This window comes from Perognathus longimembris, chromosome 2, assembly GCF_023159225.1.
Source record: "Perognathus longimembris pacificus isolate PPM17 chromosome 2, ASM2315922v1, whole genome shotgun sequence".
NCBI lineage: Eukaryota > Metazoa > Chordata > Mammalia > Rodentia > Heteromyidae > Perognathus > Perognathus longimembris.
The window spans coordinates 152,542,177-152,547,804 of record NC_063162.1 but is presented as its reverse complement, the minus strand read 5'-3'; positions in this window follow the sequence as shown (position 1 = coordinate 152,547,804).

Below are 5,628 nucleotides of genomic sequence, written 5' to 3'. Positions count from 1 at the left end.
CGCGCCCATCATCGCGCCCGCCGCCGGGCGGGCGGCTCGCGGGGGGCGGCCCAGGTGCCCGGCGGCGCAGGGGCAGGGGCAGGGGCAGCTCCACAGGTGGTCGTGCAGCCTGGGCATCGGGGCCCGCCGCGCGCAGCAGGGCGCTCCTGCGGGACAGCGCGGGGCGAGTTGGCGCCCGGGCGGGACAAAGGCCCGGGGGCCGCCCGCCCCCCCCTCCGCGTCCCCCCGCCCCGCCCGCCTCCCCCGTCCCCCGTCGCGGGGCGGGCCGCGCCCTCGGACCCCGCCCGGTCCCGCCGCGTACCTGCCGAGGGGGGCGGCGGTGGCCGCGGCGGAGGAGGAGGCGGAGGAGGCGGAGGAGCGGGAGCCACCCGGGGACGGCCCAAGCGCGGCCGCGGCGGCGGGCCGGCGCGCCGCTTATATAGGGGGCCGCGGCCCCGCGTCACGTGACCGCGCCCGGCCTACCCGCCGCCCGCGCGCGCCGCCCGGGGGCGTGGCCTGCCCCGGCCCCGCCCCGCACGCGCGCCCGGCCGCACTGGGTCTGGTGAGGCGGCCGCAGCCAATCGGAGGCGGGCGGCCCATATGACGTGAGCACACGCCACCGCGGCCCGCGGCCCGCACGCGCGCTCGGGCGGACGCGCGCGGCCCGGCGGGGTCGGGGAGCCCCGGGGACGCCGCGGGCGGGCGGGCGGGCGGTGACCCGGGCTGCCCGGCCGCCGTGGCCGCCCCGCGGTGACCTCCCGGCGGCCTTTCCCCGCGGGCCGGCGGGGCGCCGCGTCCGCCGGGCGGGGCCTGGGGATCCGCAGCCGCGGGCCCGGGCCGCCCCCCCCCCGCCCCCCGTGCTCCGGGCCTAATGCGTCCCCGGCACCCCGCGCCCCCCGCTGCAGCCGGGGTCCCTAAGCAGGAATGCCCCGGGCCCCGCCGGCCGGCCCCGCCCCGTGGACGCCCACCGAGGTCACGCGCGCGTGCGAGCGCGGACCGAGCCCCGGACCCGGCCGGCGGAGCCCCGAGGAGCTGTGCGGCCCCGTGCCGGCCCCGGGACTCGAACTCGGCCCAGGCTCCCTCCCTCCGCCTTCTCCCGCCAGGCCGGTGCTGCGCCGCCCCTGGGCCGGCCTCTTCCCGGTTCACCGGAGAGGGGAGTGTCACGGATTCCCCCCCCCCCCCCCCCCCGCCGGGGCTGGCTTTGATCCTCCGACCTCAGCCTCCCGGGCAGCTAGGATTGCAGGTGTGGCAGAACCACAGCAGCTGACGGGCGTGGAGCACCCCCCTGCGAGGCAGGCAGGCAGGGGTGTCACCGACCCACGGTGAAACGTGAGCGCGTTCAGGAAGCTTCTGAGGAGCTCACCTCCCCCGTGGGGAGAAGATTCTGGTCTCTGAGCCCAGCAGATCGCTCAGGCTCGCCCCAGACTTGCCAGGTGGCGGGACTGCTCCGTCCTCCTGACGGGTTGAGATCTCTTTCCTGAGCCTTGCCTGGCTGAGCAGACTCTGCTTTCATTGCCAGAGTCCCTGTGCTGAGAGGTACATAGCTGGCAATAACACTTTAGGGCTTTTTTTCTCCCCCCCTGCAGTAGAGAAAGGCTACAGATCCCCTTGGCCAGTTGCTCCGTTGAGAGAAATCCTGGTGCCCATGGCTCACACCTGTAACCCTAGCTGCTAAGGAGGCTGAGATCTTGAGGACTGAGGTCTTCAATTAACTACCAAGGAGGTGGGGCTGTGGCCCAAGTGGTAGAGTACCAGCCTTGAGCAAAACAGGTAGGGGACAGCGTCCCGGCCCCGAGTTCAAACCACAGTATGGGTATGGCATGCCGCTGCTACCTTTGTGCCTACCCAGGTCAAGGTAGCTAAGCCACTGCCTTGTCTGCCCCACCTGCAGTCAGGAGACCTAAACGGTGGTGCTGTCTCCTGGGAACCCTAGTGGCCGCTGCTCTGGGAATGTGGGGGCACACTGCTGGGCGGGGCCCATGGCTCCCCACCCCTCCACCAGGGCTGTCAAGGGATTGGGAGAGGCAGAATTTACTCCCCTGGAGTTCCAGCCTCTTTATCAGAAGCCATATCCAGTGCGCCAGGGGTTGCCGAGGGCCCATTCTCCACCACCATCCCCGCTGGGTTCGCACTCTAGGGAAGCCTGGCCATGATGGTACTGTTTAGGTCTGAGCCTGGTCGCTGCTGGTTCAGAGGAGAGCAGGATGCCCCGGGGTGAGCCGGCCACTTCCTGCAGCGGGGACTCCTGCCTTGCTTTCTACCTCGCTGGTCACAGTCCTTTACAGTCCTACAGAGTCAAGTAGAGGGGGTGACTACATGCACCTGTTCTTTCCAGTCTGAAAGTTTCACATATGGTAATTCAGAAATTTTTAAAAACTAACATCATCTGTAATGCCATTGCCTAGAGACTACCACTTGATTGTTTGGACTGTACTTCCAGGTGTTTTCTTATGCGTAAATGTATGTGGTTCCTCGGTGTGTGTGGGGGGGGATAGAACGAGCATGTGTGTGTGTGTTTGTGTGTGTGAGAGAGAGAGCGCACACGCGCAAGCATGACTGGGGAATGCACCCAGGAGCCATGCTTCCAGTTGTTTTGATTTTCTTGTTTGAGATAAGAATCTTGATAACTTTGCCAAGGCTGGTCTTGAACTTGAAATCTTCCTGTTCTCTCATCTCCTTATCTCTTGAACCGCTGAAGGGACTGGCAGGTGCCACTGTGCCTTGTTGCATGGGACTTTTCTTTTTGCGGTGGTGCTGAGGTTTGAACTCAAGCTTGCTAGGCAGGCCCGCTGCCATCTGCCCAGAGGTGGGTCGTGTCTTTAAGAAGTCACCGACGTGGGCTGTGTACCCGTATCGGTGACTTAAAAACAAGGTCATGTGCTGTCAGAGTGCTCGAGCCATAGAGCATCTGTCTAGCAAGCATGAGGCCTTGCCAAAAATAAAACAAAAATAGGGTCAGCCTTTGCGTGTGGTTCAACCAGTTCTTAAGTGACTAGGAGTGTCTTGAGAGTCAACCAGTGCCCATTTACTAAGCCCTAATTTGCGTGTGGTGCAACTGCCCATTGAAGTGCACAACTCAGTGGTTTTCACTGTATTCACAGAGGAGGGAGACGGCCACGGCCTTTGTCCCCCTTCTCCCTCCACCCCCGCCTGGGCCCACGGATCTCCTCTCTGCAGGTCTCCTCCCTGGGTGTCACAGCCGCCGACTCTTAACATGCAATCCGCTGAGCCAGGCTTCTAGCATAATCTTTTCAAGATTCCTCCATGTTGCATCAGTGTTTGTAGCTGCATAGTATTCCATCACGTGGGCCTAGCCACACTACGTGTGCCTTCGTGCTCCAGTTGGTAAGTGTGTGGTTGTTATGGATAATATTGCTATAAGCATGTACAAGTTGTGTGTGTGTGTGTGTGTGTGTGTACTTCTCCTAGATGGCATGACGGAGGATCGCAGTTCCTGCAGAAGCTCCGCATGGAGTTGTTTCAGGGGTCATTGGAGCCTTTCCCAAAGCAGGCACGCCATTTGGACCTTCAGGGGCGCGGCCCCCAACTTGGCCGGCTCCGCGTTGTCACGGGGTCTCGTGAGTGAGTGCAGGGCAGCCGGTGGAGGAGCTCATGTCAGGTGGTGCTGCCGAGCCCCCGTGGCTCTGCAAGGGACACACGGGGTGCGGAGTCACACGGACCATCTTTCCCCAGCCGGGGGGACCCAGAATGCCGTGCCAGGCCGGTCCTTTGGGCGGACCTGTGGCTCCGCTCTTCCGCCTGTAAACCGGCCCCGGTTCACCCTCGCTGCTGCCCCTCCGCTGCCCCGCGTCCAGCAGTAGCCCCGTGGCGGCGGGGCCCACGGGGGGCAGACGTGGGAGAAGCGGGGAGGCCAGAAGCAGCCCGTCCTGTACAGATGCCCAGAAAGGAGCAGGGAGGGTGAAGACATGCAGACGCCAGCCCCGGGGGCCTCCCTCCCGGCCGCAAAGAGCACAGGACGGAGCTCCGAACCCGAGAAGCTCTGTCGAGCGTGGAGGAGGCTGTGGGTGTGGACAGCTCTCGTGGAGTGGGGCCATCAGGAGGAGGCAGGAGGTAAGGGGGGAGGGGAGAAGGATGCAGGGGGCACGGAGCCGGCGTCCCCGGGGCTGCCAGGGATGTCCTGACCCCACAGGAATGCGAGCTCCTGGCCTCCAGGACAGGGAGAGGATGGATCGAGAGGCCTGCCGCACCCCGGACTCCCCGCTCAGCACCCAGCCGGCACCCGACACGGAGAGACCCCCCCCCATTCCCAACCCCCTCATCTTTCCTCGCGCCGCCCTTTCCACGAAGCAGCGGGTGGAATCCAGGTCTGCGGGGCTGGTCCTGGTCACCCACGCTAGCTTCTCTCTCCCTTCCCTCCTCCTCCTCCTCCCCCCACTGATTTCACCAGACAGCCCCCCCCCCCAGCGTCTGCCCCAGCTAGCCCCTGAATAGCTAGGATTCCTCGTGGGACACCCTGCACCTGGCCTTTTTAAAAATATATATCAGTCCTTGAGTTTGTACTCAAGGCCTCAAACCTGTCCAACCTGGTTGCTTGCGGGACGAATGCTCTACCACTTTTGTCAAGCCTACAGTCCAGCTTTTTGCAAGTCAGTTGGAGATGGGATCTTACAGACTTTCAGAAATTTTACTTTCATTGTCAAGGTGATGTTCGGAGGGGTGACAGTTACATACTTAAGGTAGTGAGTACGTTTCTTTTCAAACTTGCTATCCCCCTCCCTCATTTTTCTTCCACTTTCCCTACGTTTCCCCCACCCCCTACCCCCACCCCCAAACATGGACTTTTCTGTCTGGGCTGGCTTTGAACCATAATCCTCCAGAACCAAGCCTCCCGAGTGGCTAGGATTGCAGGCGTAAGCCACCAGTGAGTGCCTGGCTCCCGAGCCATGTTTTGCTCCTGTGTCCCTGTTGGTGGAAGTTCAGCGGATTCCCCTACCTCGTACGCGCCGTCTGAGACGCACAGACGCACTTTTAGCCGCCAGGTCTGGACACGGCCGAGGCCGCCTTTCCCGGCCTCCATCGGAGTCGGGGGTGGCTCCGTACGTATTCAGCCAGGAGGACTGAGGACAGCTCTCACTCCCGGCCCTGTCCTCCCTCCCTCCTCCCCAGGGGGACGGGGCGGGGCTGTGACTTGGCTCCACTGGGTGGACAGGTCACACTGCTTGGGGGTGCACACCGCTCCCTCCCTCAAGCCCGGCTCGGGGACAGTGAAGGGCTGTTTGGCAGCCTGGTGTGTGTGCGTGCGTGCTCCCGGTCCTGGTGAAGGCTTCCATGGTGTACTTTGCCCCGAGATGAAGGAGCCTCTGCCCTTCCATGGCCTCGGAGAGCGGCCTGGACTTTGCTAACTGGAGACCGCGGGGCTCGGGAGCCTGCCCAAGGCGGGGCCGGGGGACCTGCTCCCCAGGGCAAAGGGCACACACGGAGGAGAGGAGCGGCTGCCATGGCTGGCTGCGGCTGAGCTCCTTCTAGAAGCCTCTTGCCCCCGGGGCGGGGGGGGGGGCGCTGTCTGCTGCGAGTGGGGCGTCTGGGCGGGGATTCACACTCAGGCCCTCGGGATGCCCGTGGCTGGTGGCCTTGAACTCAGGGCCTGAGCACTGTCCCTGGCTTCCTTTTGCTCAAGGCTAGCATTCT